This window comes from Cricetulus griseus, chromosome 2, assembly GCF_003668045.3.
Source record: "Cricetulus griseus strain 17A/GY chromosome 2, alternate assembly CriGri-PICRH-1.0, whole genome shotgun sequence".
In the NCBI taxonomy this organism is placed as follows: domain Eukaryota; kingdom Metazoa; phylum Chordata; class Mammalia; order Rodentia; family Cricetidae; genus Cricetulus; species Cricetulus griseus.
The window spans coordinates 77,974,716-77,992,184 of NC_048595.1; positions in this window are offsets into that span (position 1 = coordinate 77,974,716).

Genomic DNA, 17,469 nt, shown 5'->3' on the forward strand with positions numbered 1-17,469 from the left:
TGTCACTAGATTCTAACTGCCTCCCTGTAACAGTGTACAGGCACAACATGATCTCAACCCATTTTTCTGAAGGATTCCCTGAACAGACACAAGCTCCCAAGCTCCCAGTCTGTTTACACATGCAGAACTGCACTTCTCAAAAGCGTTTTATGACACATTTTTCAAATCAAATTTGAAAGCATAACTGAGTGGAATTAAATTAATGCCATCTGGTAATGTCAGCAACACCAGAACCTCAATAGCCTGGCTTATTTCCTAAACCTGCTAAGGCTTCAAGAGTCATATTCATTCTCTATTATTACTGAGAATTCCATGAAAAGCATGCAAGTGCATTGTGTGTGTGTTCAAGTGTATATTGTAGGTAGGTAGGTAGCCAGGCAGGTAGGTAGGCCTTGAATGTTAAGATGAGAAGAGCAGTGGTTTTATTTAATTAATGACATATGACTCTGGTGAATATAAGATGATATCTGATGTACTTCTATGTCCCCCAGTATACAGTAAACTTAATCATATCTTTTGGGTATCATAATCTGAAGAAGATATTCATGTTTTTTCTACCTCTTTGTTTATTTATATATGCTGTTTGTAGCTGGATATAATTAAAAACTCCCCCTACTTAAGTCCAAAACTACTACCACCAATTAACTTTCCAAGCTTTCTTCAACACACCATTTTGCCTACAATTCTCATTTTAATTGACTCATCAGAATCTTTTACTGGAGTGTTACTTGCCCATTGAGGAAATGTGTTATCTTTACTTGATCTCAAGATATGCATGCTTTTCCCCCTTACCTCTTAGGTTGTCATAGTATCTTTTTCTGAGTTTTCATTTTTTTGTTGATTTTTTCTTTAAACATCAGCCATCTCAAGGCTCTTTTATTCTATCTATAATAACTCCCTTGGTGACTTCATGCAACACAAGTTTTTAGTATCATCTTTTACTTTCCAATACAATTCTCTTTTATTTTTTTTCTAAGGCCTATTTTCTCCCCAACAGATTATAATACTGTGTCATGACATATGTAATAATATTAAATATGTAGAAAGTATACAGATTGCATTTTTCATTGTGGGAATGAACATTTGTTCATGTGTCATGACCTTGTCACAATTTTTTTCATTAACATTTTCCTGTATTGAGACCCAGATATTAGAAGCTGTCTCTCAGATACTAGAAGAAGTAACTGAGATTAACCACTCAATCTGTCTGCCTCCAGACTGTTTCTCCTTTGGGATCAAAGGATTTCTAATTTAGGAATCTTGATATATGTGACACTATGGAACCTTGTATAATACCTTGTATTTGTATCTGATTGCTCAAGAAGAATTTCAAATTGGAGAAGTTTCTGTGTTTATTGAGTCATTCAAACTGTCATTTTTCTATATTATCTTCATCCCATTGTCTTCCAAAAACTAGGTCTTTGAAAAGTTTTAATAAGATAAACATATACTAAAGTAAAACATATTGAAAACATCCAAAAAATTGAATGATTACTATATGTAACTAATTTTAGTCAGATGCATATAAATTTGAAGATGAAAATGTGATTAATGAAGAAATAAGATCCATTCACTTAATATTAGTATCTCTGTTATGAATTATGCATTCAGTTTTGGGAGAGAGATACTAGCATGGGATGCACTCTTTCCTATTTCTAATTCCTCAGATAAGAAGGGAGCAGTCAAGGAAACTTTAGGATTGATTACAAATCTATAAAGTTCAAAACTGTAGGAATCCCAAAACTTTTGTTTCTACCAAACTCCAACAGTGTATCTTAATTGTGTAAAAGTGGATGTGACTCGAATTTGAAAATTCTGCCATGTCTAATATAAAGCATGTATGTAGGTGGCACATTTAAACGTTTTTTTAGTGAACACAGATATGAGGTTAAACATAAATTGGAGATGAAAACCCAAAGCACCCTGCATGAAAGTGAGAAGGCTCGGAGTATAGAAAGTATATTAATTTTTGATTGCTGCATGACAAATTCTGTACAAATTACATTTATCATCTCTGGATAGGTGGGGGAAGGACAGATAAACTTCAACCAATATTAATATAAGAACTCATGACATGTAGGATGATGGTTCCTATGAAAGATACTCGACCTTCATTCCATATACCGTAACTTTAAAAATACTTGCAGATAGTATCTAAATTTGTTATGACCATATATGATATAACTTCTATTTAGTTAATCCAATTGATAATCATTTAATATGTTAAACACCTATTTATTGAACTTTTAAAGGTTGCTAGGCTGTCAGTTCAGAAGGAAGATACAGATTCAATATTGTAAATCACTGAAGTTTGATACTGAAAAACAAAATGAAATAATAGCTGTATATACATATATATTCATATGTGTGTGTTTGTACATATATAAAGATGAATAAATATACTAAAATGCATAACTTTGCCTAAGAGTCATATGTACTGTTAGAATAATAAATACAAAGAAAATGAATGGGGTTGTTAATAACAAAAATATCACATAATCACAAATCTCTCATAGGTCAGAAAAATGAATCTTTTGACTCTGACACATGGTGCTTCCTCTGAACAATTCCCTAGATTAATAGCAATAATAATCAGCCTGGTTTCTCCTTTATTTTCAGATTAGGACCACTGTAGCTATAGCCACGCCTAGTTAGGGGCTGGCTACAGGTGTTCCTGACCATGCCTTCAAGGGTGTGGTCAGGGTGAAGTAGAGTGAGAGTTTCAGGTGGCTGGGTTTCACTTTCAGTTTCACTTTCTGCTTGCTATGAGGACTGCTGCCCCACTGGCTGGCTAGGTCGCTCTGTAAGTAAGGCTTTTCCCTATTAAATACCCTTATATTTCTACTTGGCTCTGTATTGGTAATTTCCCATCATAGACCCCAACTTACGGAATTGTGCTACCTGTATTTAGATTGGTTCTTTCCATTTCAATTAAACCAATCTAGAGACTCCCTCTCATTTTGTTCAGAGAGTTATTTTCTGGTTGATTCTAGACACTGCCAAATTAACAATAAATACTAGCCATTTCCACTTTACACCTAAATATTCTAATTAACATCCGATACAAGAAAATGAAGCCCTGATCTACAACCTTTTAGACAAAATCATTAACTTTAAGATTGTGTAGACTTTAGTTCCCTGCCCAGAGTGTGGAAAAAAAATGACCACAGAGAAGCACATCCCTGTCAAAGGCATGAATACACAATATTATTTAGAATATATTCTTTGGGATTAGGAAAACATTGCCTTTCTATATTAAAGACAAATCTATGATTTGCATGAGAGATCTGCTAAAAACAAATGTATGGTATGAGACAGACGGTTTATATCATTTGCTAGTAACAGAACAGTTGTGATTCTGGTACAAATGACCAATAGTGGATAAATGAAACAGTGTGTAATTGTCAATTTGAATAAGAAACATATAAAAACAAAGATGATATAAGGAATACATATAAGAGGACAAGGGACAGTGATAGAAGAAGCAATATCACCTTTTTTACTCTAATGTAAAGTGCAGATACTCTGTAAAACCTTGAATTAGGTGTTAGTTAAGAAACTCTATTCCTTATTATTGCTCAAGCGTTGGAGTTTGGAGTGACTTGGGGCTAATCACTTTACCTCTCTATGACTTATTTTCATGAATAGCAATCTTAGCCTGATAAAGCTCTTTAGTAAGAATTATGAAAACTAGAAAATTTAGTAAGATGCCCTTGTTTCATGAAATAAAATCAACTTAAGAGTTTCCCAGTATAAATTGACGTTGTTCTACATTTACAGGTCTGGAAATAATTTTAAAAGTCATGTCCAAAAAGCAAAAAAATTATGTTAGTCAAACAAATGATTCATCATGAAAATACTCATGAACAGACATGTGCATTAACACAGATTCTGGCACAAATTCTGAATTTAAAAAATAAATTTTTATTTGTTCTTCATTTTGTATCTATCATTTTCCATGTTCTGGCAAAGTAATTTATGAGTATTGTTTCTTTTAATTTGTCAGAAACTCATGAATTAGGAGTTAACATTGAATGATTTTCTGAATAAAATATCTGGATAGTCTTAAAATTTCCATCTTGCTTTAAGTGAGTATCTCCTTACCTCTTTGTGGAAGCCACCCCAGTAGTGGTAATAAACCTCACTCTGACTCTCCTCATTTTAGTGTCTAGCTTCTATGTTTATCAAATACCAATGAACAATTACATGATGCTTCTGAGATGAGTAGATCAAAGCCTTTTAGGAAAGATTATATCACACTGCTTCCTATAAGTTAAGCATATCTGGTGGTTACTTGATGACCCCTCTCTATTTGTTGATGCATTTTCCACACTAGTAGTCAGTACCTGTCAATCACTGGCCATATGCTCTTACTCTCAAACACTTGGAGGAATCTTACAAGAAAAAAGCTCAGTGTACTCTCACATTGAGGAAGGGGAGGAGCAGAAAGCAATTTAGATAATTGGGTAAATTTTTACATCTCCTAAGAGAAACTTCATGCAAAGGACTTGGATCAGGTCCAAAACTGTAATTATGGAGGCAGTCCAGGTAGTGGCATGGCTATGCTTTTTCAAACACTGTTCTAAGTGCTCTGAGGCAGTTACTTAAAATCTCTCAGTTTCATTTTGTTCATTATTACTAATACCAATGAAAGGAGAGAAATAGGCAAAGGCCAGAAAATATCTGGCGTATGTGCCCATAGAAGACAGTAATAGTCAATCACTGCATTTTTCTACTAGGCCAGCAGTGGATCTCCCTATTCTAAGCACATACTCTAATCAGTTCTGAATGATTAGTTTTGGCACATATTTTAAATGTGTCTTCCATTCCAGGATAAAATAATCTCTAACATGTACTTTGGATCTAATATTTTAGCAATATATTGTTTCTGTGGAAAGAATCATGAACTTAGGATCAGCAGACTAGGTTTAAATTTTGATTTTGACATTTATTATTTCTGTGACCTTAAGCAAGTCAATTTATATCTTTCATATGTTTTAGCTATATATGTAATCTGAAAAATGGGAACAAATATCAATGACTTGACATCAACATTAAGGACAAATAAGATTTAGAAAAACATACTCCAAAGCATAACACATCATTATATATTTTATATATTTTAATCATTCCTTAAGTTCTGCTAAGATAATTGCATAGGTAAAGGGGTTCTCAGGCTATTGAACCTAAAGTGATGTGTAGGAGTAAAGAAGTATCATTATAAGTGTGATGTTTGTTTTTTCCTATCCTTGGCAATTTATCATAGTCATCTGTGTTGAAATTAATTCCATGCACTCCCTAGAGCTTCTTAACATATAAAGTGTATTATATATAAATAGCATGAAGCTAGATATTCTTTATCACCCATACTTCAGTGTCCCCATGGAAATTGATTCATATTATGCTACACAGGACACATTCTTTTTCATGTCATAGCCTCTTTTCTTAACCAAACTACAGTATCTTATGTAGCCTTGAATATTGATATCAAAGGTAATTAAGTAATTATGAATGTATGTTTTATCCATTCTTCTTGTACTAGAATTACTGTATTGTTCTGACACCTTTGAATATTCAATCAAATCATCAAGGTACAATACTGCTGAGTTTCTAGAAAGGATCAAGACTCATTTATTAAATACTTTAAAATGTTTCAAGTTAAAAGTCAAACTCATGGTTGCCATTATATTTTGAGTCTTCATTTTAAGGTTATATACTCAGAATAGAATCCCTGGTACCATGGGGAGATAACACCCACTTGGTGGTCCAGTTTGATTAAATGCATTGGGACATATTGAAACTAGTAACCAGTGATTCAGGTTGAATAATACACTTCAGCTTGATGGAGGTTCAATAGATGCTGGTAGATTGAGATGTACTAAAATTATATTGTACCATCTGATTCCTGTGTTAAAAGTATCATTAAGCTTGAAGTAACCAACAAAAAACCAAATTTCCCAACCAACATTAAATTTCTCATTCCCTAAGTAAAAAATGCAAGCATCTGTGTCTGCTGTCCTTGTTCCCAAAGCTGAGGAAGCTTCCTCACCACTGTGAGTATTCGATAAGATTTTTTATCATTTCTTTTCAGTAATGTGTTGGAAACTCCCTGTCCCTCCTTATTCTAATTTGGCCATGGAAAGATGTTAAAATTGATTGTTCAAAATCAATTTAAAGGACCATTAGTCATCCAGAGACTAATTGCTCTTATTATCTTATTTTTCATCATAATCTCAATAACACAAGTATAATGCAAAATTGAAAAGGTAAATCCAATTTGCTATGCAGTCATCTGAAAAAATCATAGTATTTTCTAAACAGAGACAAGGAAAGGAGTTTCAGGTATTTAGCTTTCTGTGTTCATATGTGCACCTCTCACTATGCCTTTCTTAATGGACCAGATATCCACCTAGATATCGTAATGGAAGCAGTGAGTGATAATGTGGGAACTTGAGGATACAATAAGAAGAGGATATTGAAATTGATCTTTGAAGTTTCCAAAAGGAATATGGGACTCCATAACAGAATTTCCACCTACATTGTGGTAATGCCATTAAGTTAACAAACACCACAAAAAGATTGGCTTTGAAGTACAAACTTCTCAGGACAATCTCAAGGTTGATGGCTGAGCTTGTCCAGTCCCAGAACCAACTACAGTGCTTGGGCTCTCCTTTTATTCACTACTCTAACAAGTCCTGCTTTTTCCCATTGCACAAAGACTGGCATCAAGTGATACAGCTACCTCTATCAGGACTTGACAAGTATAACAATTTCCTAAAGTTGCCATCAGCCCCAGAAAACAAGAAGTAATTTTAAGAACACAACACCAGCTGGGTATTGGTGGTGCACGCCTTTAATCCCAGCACTCAAGAGGCAGAGGCAGGCAGATCTCTGTGAGTTCGAGGCCAGCCTGGTCTCCAGAGCGAGTGCCAGGATAGGCTCCAAAGCTATGCAGAGAAACCCTCCCCCCCAAAAAGAACACAACACTGATGGGGGAAGTACTTCTGTGTATGTTGATCTTATTGATTGTTGAATAAAATACTGTTTGGCCAATGAGACAGCAAGTTAGACAGAACTAGGAGTCAAAGAGAATTCTGGGAAATGTAGTAGAGAAATGGTGATCCAGGCAGGAAGTGACGTAGCAAGGAGAATCATATTTAAAGAAGAAGAAACAGGAAGCGTCCCTCTTTTTCTCTCTGCTCCTGCTCCAGCGGCACAATGTGATCTACCGGCAAGGAGAGAAGCCAATAAGGCCTCCAATAGATAAGTCTTATAAAATATACAGATTTTTGATAATTAAGACTGAGCTAACAGATGATGAATCCTAGTCATTGGCCAAGCAGCTTTGAACCTAATAAAAGTCTCTCTGTGTACTCTATTCATTTGGGCCCCTAACTCAGGTGGTCAGCTGGCATAAAGCTCACATGTGGTGGTGGGGGTCAGGGGCTTTTAGGCAGAAAGATTTATCATAACACAACACCCATACCAGAAAGAGATGTGGTGGATAGTTATTGGTTGTACATTCGTTTATGGATATTTGTCATGATTTAGGGGATTATATTCTAGTATCTTATTATAAAAAGGGGGTATAGAAATGATAGGATAAAAGGATAGATTATACTGTGTATAGTTATATATAGTTATTCTACTTATTGTATACGGTTTTATCTTATTAGAGTTAAAACAATCCCTTTGTATTTATGTTAAAAGGGAAAATGTTGTGTGATATTTTTATCACATTCTGACAATAAAGTTTTCTTTTTATCAGAGAGCAGAACTAGCCATTAGGTGACTAACAATAACCATAGAGGCCTTTGAGTACTGAGGAAATTTCAGGGTTTAGAGAGGATGTCTGTACTTTTGCATTGAGGAGTGGAAGGGAAAGGAGGGGACTGGTGGCTTCATTTTTTCTTGGATCACTCTGTTTCTTACCCCAATATCTGACTTCAAATTTTATAGATAAATAATAATTAGATAAATACATTATGATGTCATATAGAAAAGAGATAAGACTTTTCTTTAATAAGGAAAATTGGTAAATATAATAGCAATTTACCACTTATTAAAGATTATTGTTTAGGGGACAGTCCTCCATCCCAGGGGTCTACATAACTTTATTTCTTTAAGTTATTGATTTCAGATTTAGGATTATGGGTGTTTTTCTTGCAAGTATGTCTACATACTATGTATATGTCTTGCCTGTGGAGGACAGAAGGGTGAGTCAGATGTTCTGTACCTAGGTTTACCCCCTTCTAGAAGAGCAGTAATTGCCCTTAACCACCAAGTCATATGGCCAGTCTCAATTTACATGGCTTTAAATTTATGTCTTGAAAGATATCTGGTACTTCACTGATATAATGCAAAAGAGAGATGAGTGTTAGAGAATATACATTAAAAATAAATAAACTTTCATGGTCAAAATCTAGAGATATTTACGTGTTTTTAGAGAATTGTACAGTTCTTGGTTTCAGTATTAGGAAAATACAGATTAAGAGAAGTAGGACAGTAAATTGACAGATGGAGATGAAACTGCCTAGTGCTGTGATGGAACAGGTAGTCAGACTGAATTTTGTCTTAGAGCCCAATACAACAACATCCCCAACAACAATAACACTGAGACTTTCAAACAGAAACTGTTACTAAAACCTTCTGGCACATATCCTGGGAAGGATTTTGATATCAGTCATTCATGTTGATTTGGATATAAAGAGATTCAGAAGGAAGAAAATTACATGAGTCATTGCAAAAACTTGTTGAGGTGAAACCATATCTATGCTCTGAATACTTTTACCATAAACATTATTTTACAGGATTCTACACAGAAGACTGTTAGATAGAAATGAAAATAAATGCTTCTTTTCAATAAATTTTATAGATAAATTTCAAATAATCCACATAAAACAGAAAATAAATAAACAAACTTCTAGAAGACTGTCCATCATATATAGCATTTTTAACGTAAGTTTGACAATCAGAAAAACAAAATAATATGAAATATGTGATCTTCATTATACTGTCACATACATACTAGCTCCTAAGAACACTACAATCCATGTTACTTTGAATCATTCCCAACTAAATGTTTCTTTCTGTTTTTTCCTCTTTGAATACATAAAAGATAGCATATATTATAGAGACAAAACTCTAAATTGCACATATTCTTCTCCTCAGATTAGGGACTTAGCTCTGGCTCCTTTTTTAGGAGAAAAACTTAGCAAAGGAAGACAAAGTTCATTAAGAACAAACACAAAGAACATAGATTTTGTTTGGGCAGTGCAATTTCATGGATCTCCTCTAATTCTGTTGAGCAAGTGTGTAGAATTTTATGGCCAACAGCCTTACTCACATGTCAACTTTAACAATCCCTACTCAATTTCCACACTAACTGAAATAAGAGTAAATGAAATAATACAGAACAAAACATCACAATATGATTTCCACAAAAGTGTCCCATATGTACTAGGCTATGAAAGGAGGGAAAATCTGGGCATGGTGGCATACCATTTTAATACCAGCACTCAAGATGCAGAGACAGACAGATTTCTGTGAGTTTGAGGCCAGCCTCTTATATAGAGACAGTTCTGGAACACCCAAGGCTATACACATAGAAAACCGGACTAAAGCAACCAAAAGTGGGGGAGCATAGAAATTTGGGTGTCAAGCAGATTTTAGAACTTTCTATTTGTAGAAGCCTGCTTGGCTTGAAATAGGAATTGAGATCAACACTAACTTTTCTACTTTAGAAATGATACTATCATCTTTAATTGCATTAAGGAAAATCATCCATTTAATTGAAGATAAACTGTCTATTAAAGGAGCAAATTTAATATTTTAACAGCTAATACAAGATGACAGAATAGGTATTATAAAGGTTGAAGAATCACCAGAAATTGAATTTGAATTTATGGAGTTGTCTTCCTGAAAACAAAAGACTATCTAAAGAACCCTGAAAAGATATCATGGAGTAAACAAGGAGCCCAGCTTTTGGACAAAAAGTGCTTCTCGCTTCTAGGCTTGCTTTAACCCATTGTGTGAGTGTGATAAATAGCTTCTTGGATATTCTTATTGTTATAAAATGGTCATAACAATATTTACAATGAAGAATTTATAGGAAGAGTCCATAAGATAATATATTTGGAGGTGCCAGATTAAGCATTTGGCATATAGAAAATAAATCAGCAATGCAGTGAAGTAATGGTTTGTTTGAATACCCTTTACAAAGGACAAAAACTGAATTCAAGACAAATTACTGAGGCAGATAATGGATTTAATAGTAGCTATGAGAGAACTTGAATTGTTCATGATATCTGTGAATAGGATACAGAGTACGTGAGTCATGCTGAAACAAACCATCTTGCCTTTCTGTAGCTGAGAGCAAGAATTAGTGTTTATCCCACTGTAGGACACAATTTTTTATACCTGATCTTGTGCTACCTGTATTCTGTTTACTCATATCTAAAGGTTTATAGTTTTATCTCATTGAAGATCAATTTGTTTCAAACTATGTATTTTGTTCATTTATTTATTGATGTATTCATACAATATTTAGCACATGTTCATTGTATAGCAATAATATCTACTGTGTGGATGAGCAAAGAGATGTAGAGAACGATTTCTTTCTTCTTAGGGAGGCACAAAGAAAATAACCTGATAGTTTTGAAGATTAATAATGTGAATAACAACAGGACATGAGCCATGATTTTGGTAGGGGTTTGATGTTTTCAATTTTTAAGAATTTTCAGAGAAGGACTCATTAAGGTGTGCAGGGCAGATGAAAGACTTTTGGGAGGTGAAGGAGTGAGACAAGAAATATCAGATGGAAGATCACATGAATTGAAGAACTAATATAAAACTAATGTGAAGACATGCCATTTTGCAGGATAAAATTGAGGAAGACTAAGGAATGAAAACAAAGGAAATATATTTGGAAGCAGGTATTCAGAAGTGGAAACAGTAGCTAAAAAACTTTAAAAAGTTAAATTGGATGTAAGAGATAGTTCACATATTAAATTCTTTGGTTGACTTTCTGTGGTTTGGAACTTGGGGAAGTAATTTCTTACTTTCTACAAAGCATGTCTTAGAAATAGAACTTTGGTCACCAGGCTTGTTTGAGTATTTTTACCTGATGAGCCATCAAGTTATTTCCAGCTTATATTAAAATTTCTAGCATTACTTACTTGTTTGTTTATTTGTATGTGCATGTGATTGCCTTTATTTGGATGCATAAGAATGAAGGTCAGAGGATAACTTTGGCATGAAGTCAATTCTCTCCATCTACCATGAGGATCCTAGATATCAAAGTAGTTTCATCAGGTTTTTTAAGTGACTTTACATTTTGAGATATTTCATTATGTAGACATTGCATTTTTTCTTTGGGATATAAAATACTTAAGCCCAGTATTTCACAATCTTCCTAATGCTGTAATACTTTAATATAGTTCCCAACTATAAAATTATTTTTGTTGCTACCTCACAACTCTAATTTTGCAACTTTTATGAATCCTAATGGAAACACTTTTGGAGATAGAGGTTTTCCAAAGGGGCTGCAATACACAGCTTGAGAAATGCTGATCTAAACAATGGCTTTATCTTTGATGCCAACACTAGGAAAAATAATATATGGTACATTTTAGTATGGCTCCAGAGCCTTTCAAGTATGTTTTAGAGCAAATAACTTGTGAATATTGATTGTATATGAGATAATCAAGTAGTTGCAGGAAATGAATATCAGAACTCATAAATGGGTTCCTTTAGACCCATGATTATCTTTATGCTTATTTCATAAGAGCATTGCTTAAAGAACATAAGATTATGTCATGTACTCTATACACTTCTATCACAATAAATGTTCTAAATATGGATTTCTTCTGGTTATTCTTACTAATGTTGATAGGTTTAGTGAACAGATTAGTAGGCACAAAAGTGGATAAAGGAACATTCTGTGACATGTTATCCATCTTTTTCTAATTAAAAACCATTTTCCTTGATGAGTATTTCATGTTCTTTGATCTGCTTTGGCAACAAATCTAAAATGGTGGGGATTCTGCTTTTCATCTCGAACCCCCTGGGTTGTCTGAATAGAATGGCTGAAGCAGAGAAAATGGTCATTAATGTCAACAGAACAACTAACAGAAACGTCTCCAGCTGCAAGATCATCAGCCCCGGAAATTATTTACACCATTGTTGATCTAGAATCTACTACTACAATTCTAAAATTAATTTAGTCTAATTATCCCACTTAATAAGATAACTTGTCAGTTATCACCACTCCCATAATCTTCTGCATTTTCATCTCCTTTTAGCTTAAATTATCATCGTCTCAGCTTGTTTTTAATGTATTGCAAAAAGCCCAAGATCCTTAGAGGTATAATTAACTTTTTCATTCAGAATCCTAATTTCCTCTCCAGCTCTGTTGCTGCAGTATTTAAACTATTTATTATGCAAAGTTGCACAACTTAAACTATGAATAATGTACAAATCTCTGAACACAAGCTCTGTCCTAATCATGGCATTTTGGTGACTTTCTAGTTCAGGGTAAGCAAATGTGGGGGGGAAATGAGTATTGCAAATCAAAACTGGAATTACATTTGAAACTATGCTTTTCAAAAAATGACAGAGATGAATGTCAGTTATTATTTAAAAGTGTTTAAAAGATATAGCCACTTAATTTTATCAATATTATTTTTCACTCAAAAAGTATGAAGTTTTGGAATAGCTTTTTGTATGATATTCTAAGAGGTAACATGGCTTAAGCAATCATTTTTGTATTCCTTAAATATTAGTGAAGAACAACCCAGAGTCCAAGGAGAGAATCATATAATTGAAATGGTAATTACAATGTACCCACTTCTAGTTCTCAATCAGCATCTTATAATTAAGTAAGGGATATGATACTTGGACAATTACAAAATAGGTCATTTATCAATGATATCAAAGAAGAAAACAAGGCAATTGGGAGCAAGATGAAGAACATATAAAAATCTTGAGATGAAAAACTACACCATAAAGAGATGATAAACTGTTGGATGAGGGAAGGACATGTCTCTCTGGGCATTCTTTCATTCATGCTACAAACGGTGGCCAAGCTTTCAGTGGGCAGGGCAGAAGTGGGTACACAGGTTAAAACTTAAATAGACCATTTATTATTTTAGTATCAAAAAGAAAACTAATAAGTGTGATTAAAATTTGAAAAATGAGGAAATGCAAGATATTGACCCAAAAAGTGTGCATGCAAAAGACACATGCTTCTAACATTTACATTTACCTTATGGTCTATCCATTTATCCTGACTTTTCTTTCTACTGACTATATTTTGAGAGGTCATGAAAGTAAATGTTAAGAGACTTGAATTACTAATTTACTAACTTAGTAATTTTAAACAGTCAAATGAAAAATATATAATTACACATGTAATTTTAAACACAAACCCTGAACAAATAACTCCGGAATATTTGTATTTCCATATAAATTATACTAGCTTTTGAGTTTCAGCATCCTGATGTGTTTAAGAATAAAGTGCTATAACCCAGTCACAAAGACAAACATGGTATGGAATCACTCATATGTGGATTTTAGACATAGAGTAAGGATTATCAGTCTACAATCCACACTGCCAGAGAAGCTTGTAATCCAGCAGGATCCTAAGAGAGACATACATGGTACCCTGGAGAAGGGGAAAGGGAAAAGATCTCCTGCAAAATTATTAGCATCGGGGGATAGAAGAGGGAACTAGGAGAATGAGAAGGGAAGAAGAGGAGAGGTGATGTGGTGAGGAAAACATGATGGGGCAGGGAGATTGATTTGGGGGAAGAACAGAAGAGAGGAAGATAAGAGATAATGTAATAGAGATAGACATTATAAGTTCAAAGAGAAATCAGGCACTAGGGAAAAGTCTGGAGAGCTAAAAAGATGACACCAACTAACAATCTAAGCAACAGAGGAGAAGCTACCTTAAATACCCTCTCCTAATAATGAGATTGATGACTAATTCATATGCCATAGTATAACCTTCATCCAGCAGCTGGTGGAAGTAGAAGCAGACAACCACAGCTAAACCTTGAACTGAAAGGAAATCCAGTTGCCGAGAAGGAGGATGGATGAGCAAAGGGGTCCATATAAGGCTCATGAAACCCACAGACAACTGACTTGAACAAGGGAGAGCTCTTGGTTCCCAGACTGATAGCTGGGAAATCAGCATGTGACTGATCCAGCCCCCCTGAATGTGGGTGTCAGTGAGAAGACCTTGGAATTCTATGGGGCCCCTTGTAGTAGATCGGTACTTATCCCTAGCATAGGAATAGCTATGGGAGCCCATCCCACATGGAGGAAACTCCATGAGGTTAGACACAAGGCAGTTGGCCTAGGCCCTATCCCAAAGGATATAACAGACTTCGAAGACACCCCTATAGAAGGCCTCACCCTCCCTGGGGAGCAGAAAGGGTATGGGATAGGTATTAGTTGTGGGGGTAGGGAAGGAGGGGAGGGAGAGTGACCTGGGATTAACATGTAAAATATTCTTCATTCTAATTTAAATAAAAAATTGAAAAATATAGAATAAAAGAATAAATTGCTAGTACACACTACTGACCAAGTGATTGTATTTAATATTAACTTCAGCATTATCATTCAATAAGGAATATTAGGTTCCTACAAATATTTCTTCATTGTCATTTTTCACCACCTAGCAATTTGCCCAAGAAACAGAACACACTAAATACAATGAATATCAGATTACTCTGTCTCTATAAGTATGTATTCAAGCAATATTCTGAATGAGTTTTACATGTTAGATCAATTCTTCTTTACAAAATCAGAAGGTAGGTAGTACTCTATGCTATGTTTATACAGGCAGAATGTAAATATAGAGAGTTTTGTCCCCAATTTACTAGTGGTAAAACTGAGGCTTGAACTCAGAACATATCATCTGACTAGATAGCATTCTTACCTAGCATCATGCATGGTAATTTCTCATTGGTAACAAAATTAATGCATAAAAAGTGTACTATTTTATCTATGCCCTATGAACACTTACTGTATTTTCATGTGTTTCTCCATGATTTTGGAAATGAAATAGCATTGTGTGTTACACTGGAATGCAGAACACAGAAAAGAGAAAAGGTAGGGAAAAATGTATACATGAAAGAATAAACACTGATGTGGAGGATCTCAGTAAAACAAGAAATAGGTTAAACAAAGTAATGAGATCATTATTTGTTTCTACTAACTACACAATTTTGACTTTTGCAAAGCTACTCTGTACAGAACTTTGCTTTGTATCCTTTACAACCAAGCAGGCTGTAAAAATTAACCACTCATGTCACATTCATGGAGCATACTTTGGTTTAATACCTCTGAATGAGTAGCCCAACTCCTTAAAATTATATTCCTGAGATATAACTTCGTATTGAATTAAAGACTTCTTGGCAACTTGCCTAATAACATTGGAAGCAATTAAAACTGAAAGTATTTTTTCTTGAAATCACATTTCACTGCACCAGCTGTGGAGTTTATTTGTTTGCTCAAGTTTGCCCAGTTGGAGTTAATATCTTTGCTTTATATCCCTATTGCACTTTCTCAGTCCCTTTGTTATAGCACTTATAACAGTCTGACTAATATTAAGAATGTTTGTATGTTCCTGTCTTTTCCATTGAATTAGAGAACCCTAAAGGCAGTGTCTGCTCTTATGATCTTCTTATCTCCAACTGTGCCTAGTATTGTGCCCAGCATGGCATAAAGACTCAGTGAATATTCATCGACCTGAATGAACTCACATTGTAACTTGACTCAATTTAAATTTTAGAAATTATTTCATTTTCTTTTCTGTTGACGTTTTCTTTATAATAAAAAAATCAGCTAGCATTTTGCAAAAGCTTTCCAATTGAATTTATTATTTCAGAGCTGACAAATCTATATGGAAAAAAGAAATAAAATTTCTAAATCAAATAAACAGGCAATGACCATAAGATTAATGTATGCAAACAGCAGAAATAATAACAGCACAAGATTTTTAAAAATATTTTGAAATGCATAAGACTCTCTCATGTTAAACAATGCTAAATTACCAGGTAGAATAAGCTTATGGATCCAAATGGGTTTATATGATTGCATACTAATAAGTTTCTGCAATTGAATGGGTTTTATTATTCCTATGTTATATTTTGGAAAGAAATTAGAATGTAAATTAAAAAATAATATATATTCTCTGTATTTCACCATTTACTTTTTGACTGATAATGTGCAAAGTCAACCTACTTCTCTAACTTACGGATCTATATACAGAAATTTTACTAGCAGTACATGAACACACTCTGAAATTAGATTTTAAACTTCCAATTTTTTTGTTCCACTTCTAATTAGATGAAAGATTTCAGGATATGCCTTAATATTTGTTTATATTTGCATGTGTATATTAATATTATTGTTTCCAAAATGTGTCTGTGTGTAAAAGTATGGTAACTATTATTATAATGTCTACTAAGGAATATGCTGAATAATTTAACTATGAATCTTCTGAAAGCTTTACATTGCTGCTTTCATAATGAGCAAAGATTCTTTGAATTTAAATTATAATACAAGGATATATACCACATGCACATGTACCACTAATGTATCTCATGAATACCTTATGATTGGACAGAAGGATTTAATTCATATGAAATATATACATGTAAATACATATAACTATAAATGGTATGGGTTTATTATGAATCACTAACTCTACAACTACAATCAAATATATTTTGAGAAATAATTGATTAGACATGCTACTTTGCTGTGTAGAATTACAGAAAGCACTTATTCAGGATCTGAAAAACACTTCTGAAGCACAGTATTCTTTATCATTATTAATGAGAAGAAACATTATAAGTCAATTCTGCCTTGAGTCAATAAAATCCTGCGAAAAATATTGTGAATGTTTGGCTCATCAAGGCTTACATGTCTCCATGGGGAAAATGATTCATGTAGGATACAAGTGAGTATACTCTCATTGAGTACATTCTGGAGAAAAAGATATAAAATAAGAAGACAAGGGCACATAGAAATATAAGATTTTCCTTTCTGTCCAAGCTGAGAATGTACTAGTAGATGCAAGTATACATGGTTCTTTGAGCCACATATTTTTCCACTTCCTTTATCTCATGGGGTAATCCCATTCAAGCAGAAAACCTCCCTGAACAGTGAAATCATCATAACAAGGCACACAATGTTGCTTGAAATTAAACTGAGAGAAAAATATATAAGAAAATAGAGGCTGGGTGTTGGTGGCTCACTACTTTAATTCCAGCACACAGGAGGCAGAGGCAGTCAGACATTTGTGAGTTCAAGGCCAGCCTCATCTACAGAGCAGGTTCCAGGACAACCACTAAACCAATACAGAGAAACCCTGTCTCTAAAAAAGAAAGAAAGAAAAAAAAAGAGAACCGGAGGTAAACTAAACCTCAATGTAAGCGACTAACAAGCAAGGAACAT